This window comes from Bubalus bubalis, chromosome 9, assembly GCF_019923935.1.
Source record: "Bubalus bubalis isolate 160015118507 breed Murrah chromosome 9, NDDB_SH_1, whole genome shotgun sequence".
Taxonomy (NCBI): domain Eukaryota; kingdom Metazoa; phylum Chordata; class Mammalia; order Artiodactyla; family Bovidae; genus Bubalus; species Bubalus bubalis.
The window spans coordinates 75,810,115-75,835,673 of NC_059165.1; the positions used below are offsets into that span (position 1 = coordinate 75,810,115).

General features: G+C 39.4%; 1 long non-coding RNA gene across 4 annotated transcripts in view; it reads right to left on the minus strand.

Annotated features, from left to right (window-relative positions):
- The window catches only part of LOC123335099, a 459,666-nt gene that overhangs the window by 115,938 nt on the left and 318,169 nt on the right, over positions 1–25,559 (minus strand). The gene's annotated exons all lie outside the window — the stretch shown is intronic.

A 25,559-nucleotide genomic window follows, 5' to 3' on the forward strand; every position in this document is an offset into this window, starting at 1 on the left:
TACATACAATGGAATATATCTCAGTCATAAAAAGTAATGAAATAATGCTATTTGCAGCAAAATGCATGGACCCAGAGATTATCATAGGTGAATAAGTAAAGGAAGGCAGAGAAACACAAATATCCTATAACAGTACTTATATGTGGAATCTGAAACAATGATATGAATGAACTTAAATACAGAACAGAAATAGACCCACAAATACAGCAAACAAAGTTATGGTTACCAAAGGAGAAAGGCAGGAGAGGGAGGGATAAATTTGGAGTTTGGGATTAATATATACATATTTATATATATTTATACTATTATATATGGTAAACAAAGTCCTACTGTATAGTACAGGGAATTCTACTAAATATTGTGTAATAACCTATAAGGGAAAAGAATCAGAAAAAGTGTGTGTGTGTGTGTGTGTGTATATATACATATATGCCATTGCCTTCTTCAGGGTATCTTCCTGACCAGGGATTGAACCTAGGTTCCTGCATTGCAGGCAGATTTTTTCCCATCTGAGCCACCAGGAAAGCCATAGATAGATAGACAGATATCCAAATCATTTTGCTAGATACCTGAAACTGACACCATATTTTAAATCACATTTACATGATCATTGTTGTTTGATAAAAATAAATAAATAAAAGTAAAATGAAGGCACTTCTGTGCAGCCAACTCACAATGCACTCACCTCACTACATTTTCTGTAGGAGATGACTGCCCTCCAGGCTAAGATTTCTCTCATAGACTGCCACATTTACTCTCTAGAAGGTAAAAGTGACATTTTCAACAACTTTTCCCATTTTTAAAAAAAATCATTACTCTTTTATGGAATTGCATTGTTTCCCTGTGAGGCAAAGTCACTTCTAAACCAAACTGGACAAACCACAGTTGACGTAAACAAGTGTTTTCCAAGCAATTTTATTCCATTATCTAAGAATTTAGCACCGTTCTGCAGTCCTAAGTGGCATCAGAGTACAGTTTTACTGCAGAACTGTCAAAATATAATACAGTCTACAATAAAAGCTAATAGGTAAATAAAGTAACAAAACCAACTTCCTTTTCAAAGGACCACTGCAACAATATTTTAACATGTACTTTTGATGCAAGATACTAATATCTTTCTAAATACATTTATTTGCAGTTTATATATCTTGTTTCTAGGCCAGGACATTATTTGGGATATAGTTGTGGTTTTTGTTAACAGCATCATCAAACTAATAAATAAAAGGAGAAATCTAGGCAGTTTGGAAGGAGCTGAAATAGAATTATATGCACAACAAATTTTAGTGATTTTTCAGGAATATACTAAAGTATTTTCAAACAACTCCAGATTACTGCAAGAGACTATTATCAATTTCTTTATAATATGGGAGTGACTTTCAAAATGGAGATTTTTCTCTTTTTTTGTTGTTGTTGTTGTCTACTGTAAATATATATCTTTTAATTTTACTCCCTGTTTCTTGATCCAGCTTCTGAAACAGCATAATCAACTATTTATTTTTCCTTGGGTTGTTTTCTGTTTGTAAATCTTTCAACTCAGTGTATTTCTTGAGATGATTGTATGTGTCTCTTGGTTTGTTCAAGGCACACAGCTGAATTCATTGTATACATGAAGCAAACAAACAAAACATGGCATGGAGTCTACTTACTTTTAAAAGGTGACATTCCCTCTTGGTTCAACAAAATAAAAATAATTCTTTTTTTAAAGAACAGTTTCTCTCTGTATATTAGATTTGGGACATGCATACACATAATAAGAAAAAAACAGAAAATAATAGCAATGAAAAGATGAACTTCTATAATACTTTATAATGTTGATGGAAGCCTTTTTTTTCCCCACATATACCCACATAAGAAAATCATTGAACTCATAGGGCTTCTCTTATAAGCCATCAGTGGGAATTATATGACCTCTATGTAGTTAAAGGGGTACCTATTAAGATCCAGATCAACTTGCTGTCCTCATATTTGTTCCACTGCTACGATACTCTTAAAAATTTCTGAGTTGACAGCTATTGCTTAGACAATTTTTTAATCATTTTGATAGTCACAGTTCCTGTCATTAGTAGGGCAAACTGACAAATTATCAATGACATATTTACACCAGCAGTGGCATCCCCGGGAAGCCAAGATGCTGGAAAACATACATGAGTAGCAATGTGTATAGAAAGGACTAGCTCACCATCTGTTTGTTTGGGTTGAGAGCTGGAGAGAGCTCTTTTGTTTAAACAAGGCAGGGTTGATATTGTGACTGTTTCAGCGAAATTCATGAAATGAAACTTCCAGTTGCTTGTCAATTGAATATTTTCCCCATGGAAGGCTATGTCGTGTCCCAACAAGAGGCAAGAGAATCCTGTTAATATGGCAGTTCTTACCCTTCCTGCAGAAAAGTTAGCCTAAGTCACCAGTACAATTATGTGTGTTTCCCCAAATGTCCATTCCCTGAAAGCTATGAATGTCTCTAAAAATATCAACTGTGCATACGAACCACATAATCTTTGTATTCTTATATATGTTTATTCTCTCCTTAAAGTCACTTCTCAACAGTAATAACTTTACTAATATTCAGACAAGTTTTCATCAGAAGAATATGGAATACTGCAAGTAGACTACTGAATTGCTTCATATACAGGCCTTTAGCTATTCCAGTATGAAGTCTGATATGTCACATCCGAATAATATGGAAAATATTGCCCATTTATAGTGGGAGTATATATAGTGTTATCAATATAAACCTGTGACAGAATTTCTGGGTTTGAATCTCAGCTATGACACTATTTGTGTGTTCCTGGGCAAATAACCTCTGTGCTATAGCTTTATGATCTGTATGATGATTATATTAATAAAGCCATTGACAGGGCTGTTTTGAGGACTAAATGAAGACACATATATAAAGAACTTGTAACAATTTACTGGCATCTTATAAGTAATACATATGTTAGATATTATTATTACTGATGTTATTATTATCACTTCCAATAAGTAACTGATTCACTTTGCTGTGCACCTGAAATTAAAGCATTATAAATCAACTATACTCCAAACAAAATTTTTTTTTAAATTTTATCCTTATATCCATATTTGCTATTCCGCATAGAGATCTTTCTATTTGCCACTTAAGGGCAAAGAGATGGGGAAGCAATGGAAACAGTGACAGACTTGATTTTCTTGGGCTCCAGAATCACTGTGGATGGTGACTGCAGCCATGAAATTAAAAGATGCTTGCTCCTTGGAAGAAAAGCTATGACAAACCAAGACACCATATTAAAAAGCACAGACATTACTTTGCCGACAAAGGTCCATATGGACAAAGCTATGGTTTTTCCAGTAGTCATGTATGGATGTGAGAGTTGGATCATAAAGAAGGCTGAGTGCCAAAAAATTGATGGTTTTGAATGCGGGATACCTGGGTTTGATCCCTGGGTTGGGAAGATCCCATGGAGAAAGGAAAGGCTACCCACTCCAGTATTCTGGCCTAGAGAATTCCATGGACTGTATAGTCCATAGAGTAGCAAAGAGTCAGACATGACTGAGCGACTTTCACTTTCACATTTCAACTGTGGTATTTGAGAAGACTTTTGAGAGTCCCTTGCACTGCAAGGAGATCAAACCAGGAAATCAGTCCTGAATATTCATTGGAAGGACTGATGCTGAAGCTAAAGCTCCAATACTTTGACCACCTGATGCAAAGAGCCAACTCACTGGAAAAGACCCTGATGCTGGGAAAGATTGAAGGCAGGAGAAGGGGATGAGAAGACGAGATGGTTGAATGGCATCACCAACTCAATGGACATGAGTTTGAGCAAGCTCCAGGAGATGGTGATAGACAGGGAGCCTGGTTTGCTGCAGTCCATGGGTCACAAAGAGTTGGACATGACTGAGCAATTGAACAACAATAGAGCTTTTCACATGAATGACATTGTTCATATGAACCATTTCCCCTATTCTAGAGTGGAGCTTCTTAAGGATGAAAGTCTGTGAGTTTTTTCCTTTCTTAAACTAAACACTGATCACATGTGTTAATCATGGACCCTGCCACACCCACCACTTCTTCTTAGGGAAACTGTCCTATCTACTTAGGTCCCACAAGCTTTGCTCTACCAAGCTACAAAGTCAAACACAGACCACTCCTAGAAATGTAGACCCTGTAGCATGGAAAGGATCAATGTGTCTGCAGCAGCTGAAGGTTGGTACCAATGAGGACACAGCCAGAATATGGCCATGAGGGATCAGAGTGGAAATTTTATGAAAATAATGAGAAGAAAGAAACACAAGTAGGAAAAAGCTGCAAGGAAGAAAAAAATCTAGGGTAAGAGGGTAGAGCAGTCCATGAGAAGTGGGAAGAAGCATGAAGGGAGAGAAGGAGGCAAGAGAACAAAAGATGGAGGTTCTGAGAATGTATCTCAACAACCTTCCAGCCCCAGCCACCTCAGCCTCCTATCATCAAGACCTGATAATGTGATTTTATTAAGGTTTCATACATCAAGAATCCTCATTCCTGATCTTCCCAATAAACTCCTCTGTTAATGGAACTATTTAAGAGGGATTTTGAACAAAGGAAAACATATTAACTGTACTTTCTTACTTTCTCTATTTTTGATGCTCTGATATCTAAAGCTTCGATGAACCAAGAGAGACTGCCCCTCCCAGAACCAGTTAATTTCTACAGAGTTAAGGAAAACAACTTTCCTGGGAGCCCCTAGAGCCTACAGCCCCAGTAACCCAGAGCCCACAGCAATCATTCAAACTACCCCAAATCCTACACCTGCTTCCCCAGCTTCTCTTCTGTCCTCCTGTGGAAGCCTTAGGAAGGTTCCAGTCCACTACCCCCACCCTATCTCTGCCTGCTCATCTTTGCTCCTTGCTTCCCATGCAGCCGTACATGCTGTGCTGTGCCCGTATCCAGGGGACTGTGAGTGTGATAAAACTTCTGTCTTCATGACAATCATTTCTGTGCTCTTCCTGTCTTACCGTATCTGACTAAAATCCAGCTGCCATTAAAGGAGAAGGGCAGATTCTCATGTGAGTAAGAGTAATACATACTTTTAAATGGTAGGGCCTCAAGGGGGCATATTCCAGAGGCCAGGGCCACAAGAGTGTTAAATAAATGATTTCTGGTTGTGAGCAGCAGAAAATGCTTAAAAGGGCTAGCATTTGAGATATATGTTGAAGGACAGGTAGAATTTAGACATGAATGATGGGGCAGGAGCAAAGACCAACAGAGGGACAGGCCTGAGCACAGGTAGGATGGGTAGAGTGTACAGTGGAAAGGAAGCTTGATGAACTGAAGAGATATAAGGAGGCTAAGCCTGGAGGAAAGAGTGGAGTCAAGTTCACATTTGTATTCCCTTGAACTATTTGTCCTCTATTATAGCTTTAACAGTTAGAGTATGCACTGTAGACTAAATTGTGCTACCCACACACACAACAAAGTCATATGTTGAAGTCTTGACCCCTAATGTGATGGTATTTGGAGATGGGGCTTTGGGAGATAATTAAGCTTAGATGAGGCCCTCAAGATGAGATTAATACCCTTATAAGAATAAACAAAAGAGTGTTTGCTCTCACATTCTGTCTCCCTAGCTGTCTTTCTCCCTCTCTCTCCTCTATATAAAGTCACAGCAAAAACATGAACCTCTTCAAAACAGAAAGATAGTCTTCACCAGGAAACCAAATTACCTTGGAACCTTGGTCTTAGCCTTCCCAGCCTCCAAAACAATGAGGAATAGATTCCTGTTGTTGAAGACAGCCAGTCCATGGTAAGGCAGCCCAAAATGACTAATATGGTAGGGAAGGGCTCAAACAAAATGCCAATTCCCAAAATTAACTTTCAAAAGCCTGATTTTGCCATTGCCTTGTCGTGTACTTGTGAACTTGATGAAAGCTGGTGTTTGGCAGGAGAGAATGTACATACAGATAAGGTAGCAGTAATGACACAGCTTCTGGGGCTGCTTGTCTTTATGGCCTTAACACCATTTCCAGGAGTAAATGTTTCCATCATAGAATGACACATGTAACAGGTTTTAGAAAGTGCATTTTCAAAAAATTAATAGTATACATGCTGTGTGAAAACATGTTCAGAGGCACGTTTTCACAAGTTTCTAATAGAATACCTTAAGGAAATCATCCTAAAATGAAGTCATACCGTTTCACAATGTGTGATTCTGGTGACAATGCATGGGAAATAGATTTATAACTGAAGGATATGAAAAGGAATAAAAAAACTATAGTCAGTGCTTCTGTTCCATTAATTTTTAAAAATTAGTTTAATTATATGCATTCCCAAAGTACAATGGGGAATCAGTTACAATGGGGAATCAAATCTTTATGAAGAACTGAGAGGGAGGAAAAATACTCAAACAACATAAGTAACATACCAGAGAGGAAAAACTAGCTTCTAATCCCACCAGCTTTCATTCAGAAGACCTGGTGAAAATTAATCTACTTCTATATATTGAATTCGAGAGGAAATGTAACCATCACAGGGTAACAATTTGAAGCTGATCTTTCCCTGAATTCACTGACCTAACGCCCAATTATTTGATTACTATAATTTGGATTATTGTGATTTTTAATGATAGCCATTTGACTTTGATTTGGCTGCTAGCATAATCTTCAAGAAGCCTGGGCCTGATTTCTTCATACTTACAGGGGGAAAGTGGAAAAAGCAAATAATTACTCTTAGCTAAGCTATGTTTTAATGTACATACAAACACTATAGAACTAAGAGGACAAGATATCCATTAAATGTGGATTTTGAGACTATCATACTCCCACATACATGCAAACAAATGCACTTTGCTTAATCCCTAAGAGGCTTAATATACAGAACATAATATGGAAACGAATGCATCCCGGGACAGAGAAGACAGAGGGGCTCAGCACGTGTGATTCTGAAATCTTCAAAGCCAGGATTCTTCTTTATGCTTCCCTTCAATGCTGATCAACTTCCTCAACTAGAATAAAGTATTTTGTAGTTCACTGAGCCACAAGTAGAGACAGGCAGCTTCTACAGTTTCCATTACTCATGCAATATTGCTATGGAGTGATCTTAAATTTATCATAACCTGTAATTTGTTATCTATATCAAGTTAGTACTTAGATATACTCCAACTGATGAACTTACAGAACTCCTCAGAGCTCTCCAGTGGAGCCCAGGTAGAAATAAGCAGCATTTACTCAGCACCTCCCACGTACCAAGCATTATATACAGTGCTGGGGACAAAAGGAACATGATGTGGCCCTTTTTCACAAATGATTCACAGGACACAGCGTACAGGCAGAAATGTTAGCTAGCAATATCCTTCCTTAAATGTTAACCGCAAAGTATGTGGTTAAGAAAACTAATGCATAGGAATTCCCACCTGTGAACGGTTGCATAAGTCAGGAGATTACATGAAGAAATTTAACTATCAGTCAGAATAGCCATTATTAAAAGTCTAAAAATAGTCAATGCTGGAGAGGATGTGGAGAAAAGGGAACCTTCCTACGCTGCTGGTAGCAATGTAAGGAGGTACATGGAGAACAGCATAGAGGTTCCTTTAAAAATAGGTATTTCTCCTTCTCTATATGACTTACTTCACTCAGTATGAAACTCTCTATGTCCATTCATGCTGCTGCTGCTAAGTCGCTTCAGTCGTGTCCGACTCTGTGCGACCCCACAGACGGCAGCCCACGAGGCTTCCCCGTCCCTGGGACCCTCCAGGCAAGAACACTGGAGTGGGTTGCCATTTCCTTCTCCAATGCATGAAAGTGAAAAGTGAAAGTGAAGTCGCTCAGTCGTGTCCTACTCTTTGCAACCCCATGGACTGCAGCCTACCAGGGTCCTCCATCCATGGGATTTTCCAGGTAAGAGTACTGGAGTGGGGTGCCATTTGGCATTATTTCATACACCCCTTTATACGTGGAATCTAAAAAGAAATTATACAAATGGACTTAGGTACAAAACAGAAACAGACTCACAGCCTTTGAGAATGAGATTAGGGTTGCTGGGAAAAAGGAAGAGGGAAGGGACAGTTAGGGAGTTTGGGAACAATGTGTACAGACTACTATTTTATAATTGATAACCAACAAGGGCCTACTGTATAGCACATAGAACTCTGTTCAATGTTTTGTGGGTGGAATTCTGTTCAATGTTATGTGGCAGCCTGGATGGGAGGGGAGTTTGGAGGAAAATGGATATATGTATATATATTGCTGAGTCCCTTCACTGTTCACCTGAGACTATCACAACACTGTTAATTGGCTACACCCCAATACAAAATAAAAAGTTTTTTTTTTTTTTAATCGCCAGTATTGGTGAGGAGGTGGGCAAATTGGTATCCTTGTGCACTACTGATGGGATTATAAATTGGTTCAGCTATTAGGGGAAAAGTCTGTAGGTTCCTCAAAAAATAAAAAATAGAATAGCCATCAGTTCGGTTCAGTTCAGTTCAGTCGCTCAGTCGTGTCCAACTCTTTGCAACCCCACGAACTGCAGCACGTCAGGCCTCCCTGTCCATCACCAACTGCCGGAGTTCACCAAAACCCATGTCCATTGAGTCAGTGGAATGGCCATATTATCCATCATTTGTACTTCTAGGTATATATCCAAAAGAATTGAAAGCAGGGTATTCAGCAGATATTTATTTGCGCACCCATATTCATAGCAGCACTCTTCACAATAATTGCTCAAAGATGGAGGCAACCCAAATGTTTGTTGACTGATGAATGGATAAAAAATTGTGGTACATGCATTCAGTGGAATATTTTTCAGGCTTGAAAAGGAAGGAAATTCTGACATGGATGAACTTTGGGGAATTGCTAAGTGAAATAAGCCAGTCACAAAAAGAAAAGTACTTTCTGATTACTCTGTATTATATGGAGTATCTAAAATGGTACATGTAAACTTGTCTACAAAACAGAAATAGACTCAGAGACATAGTAAACAAACTTATGGTTACCAAAGGGGAAAAATAGGGAGGGATAAATTAGGAGTTCAAGATTAACATATACATACTACTGTATAAAAAATAAACAAGGACCTACTGTATAATACAGGGAACCATATCCAATTTCTAGGAATAGTTTACAATGGAAAAAAAAATCTGAAAAAGAAAAGATAGATATAACTGATTTATTTTGCTATTCACCTGAAATGAACGCAATAGTATAAATCAACTATACTTCAATCAAAAGAAAAGAAGGTAACTTGATCTTAAAGCAGGTGCCAAAAGATCCAAAAATACAATTAAGGAGTTCCCCAGTCTATGATATGTCTCCAAGTTTGTGGATGAGAGAAGTATACATCCCTGAAGAGGAAAATAATAGTCCAACAGGGGTAAGAAAAAGTCTGGTGCATTTGAAGCATTCATTCATTTCACAGAGGTTGCTTATAAATTACTAGGATTGGTAGTAGTTTGCCTGGTCATTTGCTTATTTCTACCTCTATAAAGGTCAAGAACGAGAATCAGGTACAAACACAGGGAGCCAAATGTGCATGTGCCATCTTTCATACGTAAAAATAAAGCCATACACAAAATACTTGGAGTTTTTCCAAGTGGTGACAAATACTCCCCATGCATTTAGTTCTGCTCTTACCCATACCTCTCTGTGACCAGGTAAACATTTGAGCAGTAATCACTGGATAAGAGCACAAGCTTTGGAGTGAGAGCTCTGATCTTACTTTCTAGGTTGGTTGCTTACTAGAATGGGGCCTTCACCATAAACTTGTCCTCCAGTGGCCCATGTTCACTGACTAGTAAAGGGTAAGCACCAGCTAAAAGGGAAGTTGTGAGTATTCAGTTAAAGAAGGCATGTGAAGCACCTGATATTTAGTAGGTTCCGACAAGCAACATATCCACTGTTCTTGCAAGAAAGCCTGACAGCTGGCTCCAGCCATGGAAACACATCAACAAACGATGAATGTCACCCACACCCCCACGCCCTTGCTGCCTCCAGAACTGATCGATGGCCTCATTACCACCAGCTGAGCTAACTGGCTAAAAAGCATGGAAAACAGGACTCGTGGAAGGCAAATCACCACATGACAAAAGAAACCTCAAAAAAGAAGTGGCAAAATTGGATAGTAGGGGTCAGGGAGAAAACAGAGCCCCAGCTCCCCACAGTGGAGACTGAACTATAGGTGACTTTGCTGAAAACATTCATTCATAAGCAAATGCCTACATGCTATTTTCTTTCTCCATATTTTAGTCCCTTATCCACCCACAGCTTCACTTCCATATTTCAGCATTGTAATACTTCCAACCTTCCTCCTTCCTCATTAAGGAGGATGCATTGAAGAGGCCACATGGAGAGATTTACACTGCCATGTCTGTCAGGAGGAATTCTAGCACAGTGATTTACTTTAACATCAAACTCAAAAGTAGGCCCAGAAATCCTTCATTATCATTTAATATGAATCTATTTCATTAACTAATTTAAAATCATGCATAATTCATCACATGCATTGTTCATTTATTGTTTAGCATGTATTTCCCTAGATGTGGTGTCTATATTAGCTTAGCCTCATTATTTTTCCTGCATAAAATGATTGAGATATACAACATTTCTTTATTATTAGAAATAAGATGGCTCTTTATTAATCAAATTGGGTCACTGATGTCCCTATGTAACATATTTCCTGACTTTTATTTTCAATATCCTTTCCTATACATTCTCATTTTATCCTTCTAATAATCATGGTTTTTATCAACCTGATTGTATTATTTTATTTACTTGTTTTAAAAGCAGGGAATCTGTGACCTCGACTGAGAAATTTGCTCAAGTAAAATGTGCCGGGGTCCAGCCCCAGCTGATCCAGGGAGTTCGAAGTGGGGACGGCGTTGGCGAGGATCAGGATACAATAGCTTCAATTAGATATTAATTAAAGATGTAAAGAGTAATAGAATGAGGATAGCTCAGTAGGAAAAATCAGTGGAGAAAAGTGGCTGAGTAGCTTGGTTTATGCGGGAGACCAATAAAACTTCAAGACAAGAAGCTTGCACCACTTACGTAGGCCACAGGTGTCCTTCTGTTCTCCCAAAGGAGAGGAGACACTGAGGCCTCCCCGGTCGGATCTTAGAAGCCCAGGCAAAATTAGTAAGCTTGGTGGGTTCCGCGCTCCAGATGGAGACTCAGCCAGAGTGAGAGAGAGAGCGACATGGGGAGACCAGTATTTCGAGAAACTGATCCCAATTCTTTATTTTCCATGGTCTACTTTTATACACTGAGATGTTATACAAAAGTCACGTGGGGTCAGCAGTCCTGACTTTTATCAAAGTCAGGTGCTTCATACAACTGTATACAGAGGTCTTAGGGGTGTTACATCATCTTCTGGCCAGGGGGCCTGCTGACAATTTATGACCCTCTCCTTGTGACAGCGGTCAGTCAACCAGGACACTTATTTCTCCAGGGGTGATTATTCTTAAAACAGACGCCACCCAAATAAAGTTACATTCCTATAGGGTGAGGGTATAGTGGGTTTTAGTTAAGGAAAGAATTTACTTAGCCTAAGGTCTAACGTGATTTATATCAAAGGTTAATATTTATTTCTTCTATATATTCATTAATGTGTGTAAGGGCAGGGGATGTGGAGACTTAGCAACAAACATTGGCTCAACAAATGAAAAACCCTTCACCAATACAGTTTCTAATCAGCCCACTATACTTATACTAATGGTTTTCTAACTTTTCTAAGGAACCTGTTTTTAGAAGGTTTAAAGTATCTCGTGCCTCTCATGGTTGGGAAGCTGTGAGCAATCACATGTGGCCAGACAAGCCTGTCAGGCAGGCTAGAGAACCTTCAGAGGAGTTTGTAGGTTAAAACACTCTTGTCACGCCCAGGAATTTTTATTAACTGGAGCTCTAAGTTAACTCCTTCTCCGAAAGAGGTGGTGTAGGACAGCCCCCCGTAAAGTCAGAGGTGTAGGTGAGAGCACAAAGTAGTAAAGTAGGCAGGCTCTGGTTATGGGGGTAGATGCTCGAGGATTTCCAGGGGGACTCCTGAGGCTCGATCCCACCTTTGCGTATGTCGAGCCTCCTTCCTCATGACCTTTGCCATGGGCTGAGTGCCTCACTCTGGCCCCCAACAAAAATGTGATAGTTTTAAAACCAGAACTCAAATCTCCTGTCTTCTAATTCAAATTGCTACTGATAAGTTAGTTATTCACAGTTCCCAAAAGAAAGGGACATGCTCCTACTACACAGAGGCCAACACGGAAGCACCAGTCAGTCAGGAGGCAGAAGAAGCAAGTGGAAAATGCAGGCAAGATCCTTTCCTGTGGCTTCTAAGGGAAGGAATGGGTGAGGCAGGAAAAGCAGCTTAGGATTGGTACTTTGAAAAATTTCAGTGGACTCTGGGGCATAAGGATTGTCCCTAGCTGTCTGATACTTGGTCATGGGATGATTAAGCAGGGAAAGAGTGGCTCTGAATATATGCCCAAGACAGGGGTGATGGAGGTGTGAGTTCTGGACTGATGAGTTTGCACATATGAAAGGCACCCTTGAAAGTGAGTCATTTACTATCTCAAGTAATTGGCTAGCCCTGGGAGGAGCAGCCTCTCCAGGATCAACAAGGCCCTGGATGTCATAGCATCAGAAACACAGGATTAACACCAAGACCTGGTCATTCATACATGCCAGACACAGTGCTAAATTCCCAACATGCATTGTCTTACAAATACTTCCTAACAACCCTACAAAGTAAATTCTTCATCATTACCATTAGCATCGTCATCCTTATTTTACAGATGGGGGACCCGAGATCTAGAGACAACAGGAACTTGGCCTGAATCACAGCCAGTAAGTGGGGGGATAAGAATGTGACCCTCTCCACCCTAGCTACAGGGTTTATGCTTTTAACCACTGCATCACAGAATCTATTCAGAAAACTCAGGAAATATTACTGATGACTTTAATTTTTACATAATGTTTCCCTTAGCCCCCAATTCATATCCAGGTTATCATGCTCCTGAGCCAACTGATTAGATCAGTTTGTGTTCAGATAACATGGTTGAGAATCCACTGTGTAATTGGGAATAGAGATGGGAGTTAAGAATAAACTGAGAAATCTGAGCAAAGTCTCTTGACTTAGGACCTTTTACAGGCAAACTTCAAAGTAAGTCTTTTGCCACCTGTTCTTTTATTATAAATGTCTCTTTTCAAACTCACCTGGAGTTTTGTCTCCAATGCAGTCTGCATAGACCTGTCACTGAATAGCCAAGAGAAAGAGCATAATCTCTAAATCTCAAAGATTAGGTATGAGCTCACAAGGATATTGGAAGGATAAGCAAGCTTAAAATATTATAGTATAGAGCTTAGAAAAACAAACGGGTATTTAAATTCTGTGGTTAATAATGTAATCTGAGCAAGGCCAATGAGAGGTTCACCTGATTCAGGGATCTCGCAGGAGGTAAAAATTTCCTAAAGACGCCCCTTCCACCACAAGAATCAGTTCAGTCACATCCCACTGTCACCAAGACTGGCTGACAAAGCCTTTAGTTTCTATGGATAACACAGTTGTTAAATTGTGCCAATTCCACTATGAAAGAAAATCAATGACTCTCTATATTACCAGTAGGAGCATCCACTTCTACAGCCACACCATAACCAACCTCCACAAACACACATTGCCATAGCCCTGTGGGGTCATGAGGGACATCTTAAGAAGATAAGAAATCACTCTAAATTGCAGGATCTTATTAAATGCACTGAACTCAGAAAGAAAGAGGTTCCAGCTCTAAGGAGTATGTCTTCTCTTCATTCCAGTTTAGTTCCTGATTCCCTCTTGATTCACAGGCCTCCAATATTGAACTGACAGTTCATAATAAATAGAGGGACTTTATGAGTAGAGGGACCATTACTTTATTATCTAAACAGAGGCACTTTTTGAGGGAGCAAGGGATCAGTATTAATCTTTACACAGGAACAACGAGCATAACCAGGTTCTCTTCCAGATAAAGGGGAATGTGTGGGCACCTGATTTGTAGGACAGAGAGGAGCCAGTTCTTCATGACCCTCATGTGGCTTTTGAGATGCAGGTGTTCACTTATCATCTGTAAGCCCTCATACACCAGAGAGTCAGTGTCTGAAAGCCACTTAGGTGGCTTTGTGCTTAGGTTATTCTATAAGGGTTCTCCCTTATGCCTAAGGAAAGTGAATTTCAACGTTTATACAGACTTCTGTGAGAAATTTTGGCAATATAAAATAACAGTAAGCTTCCCAGTCTAAATTTGCCCTAATCGCAAAATGTGACTCCAGAACATTCTAGGATACCTAAGAACTCAAGATATCACTGAGAATATGGAATGTTACAGAGCCAAGAGAAGGTGTTATCTACAAAATTAAGAGAAAATGTCTTGCCTTATATATCACTTGAGCTCAAATGTGATTGAAAGAAAATAAGTGAGGCGCTATTACAACCACTGGCTACAGAAGGGCTTCACACTTGAGAGTGAAAAGGGGACCAAGAGTCAATATCTCAAAGCAAAGGTACAAGCTCATTCCTTCTTTAATTACATGTGCAATATTACTTCAGGAAACGTTGATTATCTATGGATACTGATACATACCCTCATGAAGTAGAAAATCTGGTAGGAAACTATAAAATGTATGCAGACACAAATAAGAACTTGGTAAGTTCTTCCAAAAAGACAACAATAAGCAAGGAAGAGGTCTCAAAGGAGGAAAATGCCAGGGCTGCTGCAAGGCGATTATAATACTGAAGGAATGAGAGAGCGTCCTGGAAGAGGCAGAATGTGAAACCTCCTTTGAAAAGTGGAAAAGATTTAGACAATCGAACGGAGATAATAAGCATTCTGAGCACGGAGAATGCTGTAAGCAAAGGAAGGAAGTGAAACGTTCCTCATCCTTGGAGTGCAAGACTGGAAAGGTAGGTCAGGGGCCAGAATATGACAGGATCATCAAGTGAAGTAGCTTCTAATGCAAGACTTGCTTTACAGCAGTTGCAGGAGAATGATCCAGTTATAATCTCTGAAAATTTGCCATGATGGTAGTGATTATTCATGAGAATTAGCATACTTTTGGGAAATAGAATATTGATGGAGGTATTTGTACTCTCAGATCCAAAGGTAAAATCCCCCAAGTCAGTCCCAGCTCTGGGTAACCTAGGTAAAAAATTAAACTGTAAATTTTGTTTTAATCTAAAAGCAAAAATAGCAAAAGTGAGGTTGCAAAATAGCAAAGGCTTTCTTTGGATATTTGCACATTAAAGCCTTATACAGTAAGGTATAGCTATTTCTGAATATCATAAAAATTTTAAAGATGCTTTAAAATGCTTTTGAGTTTCATGAAATTGAAAAATAGCCTTTCTTCAGAACAACATGGTAGAATAATTAGGACATTAACTAAAGATTCCTACAGAATATGTCTTACAAACTCTTTACTAATAGTAGTAGCTAGCAGTTAAGTAGTCCTTGTTATACAATCAATATGATATCAAACGTTTCACATGTATTTGTGGAAGCAACCTTTTGTTCAAATGAAATTTTAGGCCCAGTCAAAATAATAATAAGACGGTCCCTGTCTTATTAGGACTCCTTAGATAGTACTGAAGAAGCCTCGAGGATCTGCTGGACTCTGAGGGAACAGTTTTTAAACCACTGTCACAGACTTTGCACAGAGGTGGACATCATGAATCCAGCGCCAGGGAATGCTTGCATCCGTCAGTTCAGCCACACACTCAGTCCGACTCTTTGCAACCACATGGATGGTAGCAGGCCAGGCTTCCCAGTCCATCACCAACTCCCAGAGCTTACTCAAACTCATTCCATAGAGTCGGTGATGCCATGAGAAAAGAAATTGACTCGATGTCATTCTTGAATGATGAACCATGCCTTTCTTAAAAACAGGAAGCTGGTTTCTTTCCATAATGTACATTTAATGACCACATCAACCTCTTCCATTCCCTCTCCTCCTGCCTTCAATCTATCCCAGCATTAGGGTCTTTTCCAATGAGTTGTTCTTCACATAAAGTGGCCAAAGAATTGGAGTTTCAGCTTCAACATCAGTCCTTCCAATGAATATTCAGGACTGATTTCATTTAGGATGGAATGGTTGGATCTCCTTGCAGTCCAAGAGACTCTCAAGAGTCTTCTCCAATGCCACAGTTCAAAAGCATCAATTCTTCAGTGCTCAGCTTTCTTTATAGTCCAACTCTCACATCCATACATGACTACTGGAAAAACCATAGCTTTGACTAGGTGGACCTTTGTTGGCAAGGTACTGTCTCTGGTTTTTAATATGCTGCCTAGGTTGGTCATAGCTTTTCTTCCAAGGAGCAAGTGTCTTTCAATTTCATGACTGTAGTCACCATCTGCAGTGATTGTGGAGCCCAAGAAAATAAAATCTGTCACTGTTTTCCATCGCTTTCCCATCTATTTGCCAGGAAGTAATGGGACCAGATGTCATGATCTTAGTTTTTTGAATGTTGAGTTTTAAGCCAACGTTTTACTCTCCTCTTTCACTTTTATCAAGAGGCTCTTTAGTTCCTCTTCACTTTCTGCCATAAGGGTGGTATCATCTGCATATCTGAGGTTATTGATATTTCTCCCAGCAATCTTGGTTCCAGCTTGCACTTCATCCAGCCCAGCATTTCTCATGATGTACTCTGCATATAAGTTAAATAAGCACGGTGACAATATATAGCCTTGACGTACTCCTTTCCCGATTTGGAAGCAGTCTGTCATTCCATGTCCAGTTCTAACTGTTGCTTCTTGACGTGCATCCAGATTTCTCAGGAGGCAAGTCAAGTGATCTGGTATTCCCATCTCTTTAAGAATTTTCCACAGTTTGTTGTGATCCACGCAGTCAATGGCTTTCACCAGTAATAATATGAAAAACCTCTTTGACTACAGTTGTAGGGTTGATTCCATGGCTGCACTCAAGTGTCCATATATATAAAAAGAGTGTGCTAGGCTAGATCATATTTTTACCTGTTGTTATCGAATTCTTCCATGACAGAATTAGAGATGATCTAGCCATATTATTACTGGCTCTCAATTCCACCAAACTTCTGATACAATATTAAGATTTTTCCCTGTCCCATAAAAAAATGTTATTTTGGTCCATTCTTTAATATTGTGATTTATTGGTATTGAAGTTTATATCTCTATATGTATATATATATATATATATATATGTATAACATATTTTGTGTATACATATTATATGGGCTGTCCAGGTGGCATTAGTGGTAAAGAACCCACCTGCCAATCCAGGAGACATAAGACACATGGGTTCAACCCCTGGGTTGGGAAGATCCCGTGGAAGAGGACACGGTAACCCACTCCAGTATTCTTGCCTGGAGAATCCCATGGACAGAGAAACATGGTGGGCTACTGTCCGTTGGGTCACACAGAGTCAGACACAACTGAAATGACTTAGCATGTATGCATGCATACATATTATAAATATATATATATATATACACATAATCAATAGATTTATATTACATATATTGTATATATATACATATATATGTGTTTATATGTGTGTGTGTGTGTGTTTAAGAGGAAAGAGAATAGGTGTGGTTTAACCCTAAATTAAGTGAGAGAATTGAGAAGACAAATAAGCGGTTCCAATCATTAAATGTACATTATGGAAAGAAGCCAGCTTCCTGTTTTTAAGAAAGGCATGGTTCATCATTCAAGAATGACATCGAGTCAATTTCTTTTCTCATGTAGGTAATAACAGCAGAGACTGGGCAAGGCCTCGAACTTAAAGAATATTGAACCGATCCATTAAAATTTATAGTCCTATTCCTAGAGCAAATAAAAACCTCCAGAGGTTTTTCTTGGCTTCGCCTCAAATTCTAATTATACCTCATAAAGGGATTTCTTAATTCAAGAATAGCTTCTCTGAACTTAAGAATAAAAAAATAAAAAGATAAACTAAGTGTTCATGCGTGAATATCCCAGAATGGTCGTAGGCAGGGCTAGGAAGGGGACATTTTCTTGTACTAAGACCTTTCCAGCACAGCATTGTCTATGTGATCAGCTGTATTCTTTGGCTTAGGGCTGCCATAAAAAATACCAGATTACTGGCCTGAGAGGGAAGCCTGGCATGCTACAGTCCATGGGGTTGCAAAGAGTCAGACGCAACTGAGCTACTGAACAACAAGTGGCCTGAATGACAGAAATTTATTTTCTCACGGTTTGGAGACTGGAAATCTGAGATGAAGGTGTTGATAAGTCTGGTTTCTCTTGAGACATATCTCCTTGGCTTGCAGATGGTCACCTTCTTCCTGTGCCCTCACATGGCCTTTCCTCTCGGCATACATATTTCTGTGGTCTTTCCCTCTTCTAATAAGGACACTAGTCCTACTGAATTAGGGCCCACCTATGTGACCTCATTTCCTCTTAATTACTCCTTTAAAGGCACTATGTCCACAGTCACATTCTGCTATATTGAAGGTTAGTATATCAACATATGAATTTTGGGAGAACACAATTCAATACATAGGATCCGAACAAGACAAAAGAGAAGGAAAAATCAGAGGGATCAGAATAGTGACCTTGATGTACAGTTTGCTGATACATAAGATCCCTCTCCTGAATCCACAGAATTTGTATTGCATTCATACATGGGTCAAATTGCCATAGAACTGCAGCAAAAGTATCATTTCCTCCCCTCACCACATGCTAATATATCTGTACATCACCAGCATACCCCACTGGGACAAAGTGCAGACTTTGTCCCAGTGGGGTATGGAGGCTAGGAGGCACTGAGAGTTAGCACTTGCAGAACTGTGAGTCAGCACCCCCTTCAATGCTGCATCTTGGACATCGCTCTTGGTCCATCTTAGCCTTGGCCCACAGGACATCCCATCGTTAGGACAATAGCCCCAGGAAGAGCTGAAGCTGAGAAGTTGCATAGCTTCTGTTTCAAATTTCAGGTCAGTTTCATGTTCACTTCCCTGGTGGCTCAGACAGTAAAGCGTCTGTCTACAACGTGAGAGACCTAGGTTCAATCCCTGGGTTGGCAAGATTCCCTGGAGAAGGAAATGGCAACCCACTCCAGTACTCTTGCCTTGAAAATCCCATGGATGGGGGAGCTTGGTGCAGGCTACTATCCATAGGGTCACAAAGAGTCGGGCACGAATGAGCGACTTCACTCATGTTCACCTCAGGGAAGTGGGGATCCACCAGGATAATTTCCTATTGTAAGATTCAGATAGCAGTTGGAAGAAGAAGTAATAAAGATGGTTGAACAGACTGATGGGCATAAAGCTACTTGGAACATATATTTTGTCTAAAATATGTAGAGAATATGTTAAAATCTATCTGCTATTTTAAAGGAAAGAAATGAGTGGGGCTTCCCTTTTGGCTCAGTTGGTAAAGAATCTGCCTGCAATGCAGGATTTTGATCTCTGGGTTGGGAAGATCCCCTGGAGAAGGAAATGAGTAAATGGCAACCACTCCAGTATTCTTGCCTGGGAAATTCCATGGCCAGAGAAGCCCAGCAGGCTACAGTGCATGGTGTCACAAGAGTGAGTCAGACATGGTTTAATTTAACAACTAAACCAATGATTAGTTTTTAAAAAGTGTGCAACAATTATGGCCAAAGAAACACTAGTCCCCCTTTATCCATGATTTCACCATCCGTGGTCTCAGTTACCCATGGTCAACTTCAGTCTGAAATATTACATGGAAAATTCCAGAAATAAACAATTCATAACTTTAAAGTTTCACACTGTTTTGAGTAGAGTGATGACATCTCAAGCCGACTGGCTCTCTCTCACCAGGACATGAATTATCCCTTTGTTTGGGGTATTCCTTCTCCTTGGTAACTGATTAGCCCTCTCAGTTATCAAATGGACTATTGAAATATCATAGTGCATATATTCAAGTAACTCTTTATTTAATAATGGCTCTCTTTTAAGTGCAAGAGTAGTGATGTTGGCAATTTGAATATACCAAAGAGAAGCTGTAAGTACTTCCTTTAAGTGAAAGGTGAAAGTTCTTTTTTTTTTTTTTGATGCCCATAATTAACTTTATTAATTTTTATAATATACACACATTTAATATATTTTTTCAAGAGCAATCATACTTTATTAGCTGTAATATTTTTGTAAATTTAAGCCATGATATTCTTAAAAGCAAAAGTTAAAATACAGCAAATGAAGGTATACGAGACCCAGAGGCATCACATCACAGATACGAATGAATATATACAGCTTGACAGTTATAAACTTGACAACAGCCTGGTCGTTGGCCAATGTCTGGCTCAGGTTTCTCTTTTCCCTAACATATCATGGATATTCATTTTGTCTGCAGAGTAACTTTTATTACTCTTCTCACTGCTGCTGCTGTTGCTAAGTCGCTTTAGTTGTGTCCGACTCTGTGCAACCCCTTGGAAAGTTCTTGATTTGATAAGCAAAGAGAAAAAATCATTTTTTGAGGTTGCTGAGAGCTACAGTAAGAATGACTATTCTATCCATGAAATTATGAAAAAGAAGTTTGTGCCAGTTTTCCTATCACACCTCAAACTGTAAGTTATTGCGACAGTGCATGATAAGTACTTAGTTAAGTTAGAAAAGACATTAAATTTGTACAATAAGATTCTGTAAGAGAGAGAAAGAGAGACCACGTTCACATAACTTTTATTATAGTATATTATAACAATGGTTCTATTGTATTATTAATTGTTGCTAATATCTTACTGTATCTAATTTATAAATTAAACTTTATCACTGGAAAACATGTACAGGAAAAAACATGGTATACACAGAGTAATTTGTTGTTGTTGTTTAGTCACTAAGTGTTGTCTGATTATTTTGTGACCCCATGGACTGTAGCCCACAAGTCTCCTCTGTCCATGGCATTTCCCAGACAAGATTACTATAGTGGGTAGCCATTCCCTTCTCCAGGGGATCTTCCTGACTCAGGTATCAAACCTGTGTCCCTTGCATTGGCTGGGAGATTCTTTATCACTGAGCCACCAGGGAAGCCTAATACAGGGTAATACTCAAGGTTTTAGGAAAAAATATGGTATATATAGGGGACTTTTCACCATGACCCATTCATCTTGGTGTAGGGCTACCCAACACAGATGGGTCATGGTGGAGAGTTCTGACAAAACGTGGCCCATTGGAGAAGGGAATGCCAAACCAACCACTTCAGTATTCTTGCCTGGAGAACCCTAAAGAGAAGACACTGAAAGATAAACTCTCCAGGTTGGTAGGTACCCAATATGCTACTGGATATCAGTGGAGATATAACTCCAGAAAGAATGAAGAGACAGAGCCAAAGCAAAAACAATACCCAGTTGTGGATGCGACTGTGATGAAAGTAAAGTCTGATGCTATAAAGAGCAATATTGCATAGCAACCTGGAATGTTAGGTCCATAAATCAAGGAAAATTGGAAGTGATCAAACAGGAGATGGCAAGAGTAAACAGTGACATTTTAAGAATCTGCAAACTAAAATGGACTGGAATGGGTGAATTTAACTCAGAGGACTATTATATCTACTACTGTGGGCAAGAATCCCTTAGAAGACATGGAGAAGGCTTCATAGTCAACAAAAGAGTCTGAAATGCAGTACTTGGATGCAATCTCAAAAATGACAAATGATCTCTGTTTGTTTCCAAGCAAGCCATTCAATATCACAGTAATCCAAGACTAGGCACCAACCAGTAATGCTGAAGAAGCTGAAGCTGAATGGTTCTATGAAGACCTACAAGACCTTCTAAAGCTAACCCAAAGAAGATGTCCTTTTCATTATAGGGGACTGGAGTGCAAAAGTAGGAATTCAAGAAATACCTGGAGTAACAGGCAAATTTGACCTTGGAGTATAGAATGAAGCCGACAAAAGTTAATAGAGTTTTGCCAAGAGAATGCACTGGTCCTAGCCAACAGCCTCTTGCAACAACACAAGAGAAGACTCTACACATGGACATCACCAGATGGTTGACACCGAAATCAGATTGATTATATTCTTTGCAGCCAAACATGGATAAGCTCCACACAGTCAGCAAAAACAAGACTAGGAGATGACTGTGGCTCAGATCATGAACCCCTTATTGCCAAATTCAGACTGAAATTGAAGAAAGTGGAGAAAACCACTAGGCCATTGAAGTATGACCTAAATCAAATCCCTTATGATTATACAGTGGAAGTGACAAATAGATTCAAGGGATTAGATCTGATAGAAAGAGCGCCTGAAGAACTAGGCATGGAGGTTTGTGATATTGTACAGGAGGCTGTGATCAAGACCATCCCCAAGAAAAAGAAATGCAAACTGGCAAAATGGTTGTCTGAGGAGGCTTTACAAATAGCTGGGAAAAGAAGAGAAGTAAAAGGCAAAGGAGAAAAGGAGAGACATACCTATTTAAATTCAGAGTTCCAAAGAATAGCAAGGAGAGATAAGAAAGCCTTCCTGGGTGATCAATGCAAAGAAAACAATAGAATGGGAAAGACTAGAGATCTCTTCAAGAAAATTAGAAATACCAAGGGAAAATTTCATGCAAATATGGGCACAATAAAGGACAGAAATGGTATGAATGGACCTAACACAAGCAGAAGATATTAAGAAGAGGTGGCAAGAATACACAGAAGATTTATACAAAAAAGATCTTCATGACCCAGATAACCATGGTGGTGTGATCACTCACCCAGAACCAGACATCCTGGAATGTGAAGTCAAGTGGCCCTTAGGAAGCATCACTATGAACAAAGCTTGAGGAGGTGATGGAATTCCAGTTGAGCTATTTCAAATCCTAAAAGATGATGCTGTGAAAGTGCTGCACTCAATATGCCAGCAAATTTGGAAAACTCAGTAATGGCCACAGGACTGGAAAAGGTCAGTTTTCATTCCAATCCCAAAGAAAGGCAATTCCAAAGAATGTTCGAACTACCGCACAATTGCACTCATCTCACATGCTAGCAAAGTAATGCTTAAAATTCTCCAAGCCAGGCTTCAACAGTATGTGAACCCTGAAATTCCATATGTTGAAGCTGGATTTAGAAAAGGCAGAGGAACCAGAGATCAAACTAGCAACATCCATCGGATCATCAAAAAAGCAAGAGAGTTCCAGAAAAAAACTTCTACTTTATTGAATATGCCAAAGCCTTTGACTGTGTGAATCACAAAAAACTGCAGGAAATTCTTAAAGAGATAGGAATACCAGACCATCTGACTTGCCTCCTGAGAAATCTGGATGCACGTCAAGAAGCAACAATTAGAACTGGACATGGAACATCAGACTGGTTCCAAATAGGGAAAGGAGTATATTGTCAACCTGATTTTTTAATTTATATGCAGAGTACCTCATGAGAAAGGCTAGACTGGATGAAGCACAAGCTGGAATCAAGATTGCTGGGAGAAATATCAAAAACCTCAGATATGCAGATGACACCACCCTTATGACAGAAAGCGAAGAATTAAAGAACCTCTTCATGAAAGTGAAAGCACAGAGTGAAAAAATTGGCTTAAAACTCAACATTCAGAAAACAAAGATCATGGCATCTGGTCCCATCACTTCATGGCAAATAGATGGGAAAACAGGGAAACTAATGACAGACTTTATTTTGGGGAATTCCAAAATTACTGCAGATGGTGACCGCCACCATGAAACTAAAAGATGCTTCTTCCTTGGAAGAAAAGTTATGACCAACCTAGAAAGCATATTAAAAAGCAGATCCATTATTTTGCCAACAAAGGTCTGTCTAGTCAAAGCTATTTTGACTGGAAAAACAAAGTTTTTCCAATAGTCATATATAGATGTGAGAGTTGGACTATAAAGAAAGTCGAGTGCCGAAGAATTGATGCTTTTGAACTTTGGCGATGGAGAAGACTCTTGAGAGGCCCTTGGACTGCAAGGAGATCCGACCAGTCCATACTAAAGGAAATCAGTCATAATTATTCATTGGAAGGACTGATGCTGAAGCTGAAACTCCAATACTTTGGCAACCTGATTGGAAGAATGGATTCATTTGAAAAGATCCTGATGCTGGGAAAGATTGAAGGCTAAAGGAGAAGGGGATGACAGAGGATGATATGATTGGATGGCATCACTGACTCAATGGACATGAGTTTGAGTAAGCTCCAGGAATTGGTTATGGACAGGGAAGCCTGGCGTGCTGTAGTCCATGGAGTCACAAACCATCTGACACGACTGTGTAGCTGAACTGAACTTAACTAAACTGATATAGGTGACTATGGGAAAGGTGGGGCTTCCTCTGTGCCTCAGCAGTAAAGAAACCCACTGAATGCAGAAGCCACAAATTCGATCCCTGGGTTGGGAAAATCCCTGGAGGATGGAATGGCAACCCACTCCAGTGTTCTTGTCTAGCAAATCCCATGGATAGAAGAGCCTGGCAGGCCACAGTCCATAGGGTTACAAAGACAGACAGGACTGAAGCAATTTAGCATGCAAGCATGGGAAAGATTGAAGGCAAAAGGAGAAGAGGGTGACAAAGGAATTTGGGCAAACTCTGTGAGACGGTGAGAGACAGGGAGGCCTAGAATGCAGCAGTCCATTTAGTCGCAGAGTCAGACATGACTTGGCAACTGAACAGCAACATTAACAAAACATGCATGGTTTCAGGCACCCAGAAGGGAACCTGAAATGTATACCCTAAGAATAAGGGGGCACCATGTACTGATGGCAAAGATGTACCTTGATTCATGGCAAAGTGGCAAGGTCATACACCAATGGACCATGACCCCCTACTGTCCTCAGCAGAGGGCAGAAGACATGTGATACTATCTTGAAATCACTTAGCCTCATAATTTTAAGGTAGTTCTCACTTTCGCTGAGCAGATACCAGATTCCAACTTGATTTGAAAGCTGATTTTCTAGCATATTACTGCAAAAACCATTGAATATCCTGTACTTGGGAACTTTTTAATCAGTGGGGCACGATTCAGATCTGTTTTTGGTGGTTCATTCAGGTGTCAAGCCCCACTAAGAGCCAATAGTTGCAACTGTTTTGCTTGTTTCCTCCAGGTCTCTGCCAGATGGAAGTTTATAGCACAGAATAGCACATAATTGGAAACCTCTTTAGCTTTACAAGTCTACTAACTACAGTTCTCCTCGCCAGACACCTGGCTTGATTGGAGGATATTTCACTAACGTAATTAAACTCTTCTAAAGTAATCTTTAATTATGATATAAAGGTTGACAAAATTAGATTATTTAGCCTGCAGAGGAAAAAGGCTGAAAAGTGACTTAGTAACTGTGTTAAATATATAAAGGATTTCTCATTAAGGCTATTAGCTAAATGAAGGATTGTCATACGAAATCAGTTATACTATAGATGCAATGATGGGAGAGAAGGCAGAAATGGATTTTAGGAGAAAAATTAAGGTTGGTTAATAAGAGAATCTTTTGAAATCTTATGAAGTTAAATACTATACTGTATTTGGAAACTGTTAACAAGGACAGTTGTTTTATGGAACCACAATCTCTTAAAAGTCTTTAAAACTTCATGGATCATTATCAGTCTGAAATGACATTTTTCCTCAAACCTTATAAGTTTCTCCCTAGCAAAGCTCTTAATTTTGCTCATATCAAAATGGGCTAAAATGAAGCTCCATTAGGCCATAGCACAGTGTACTGTA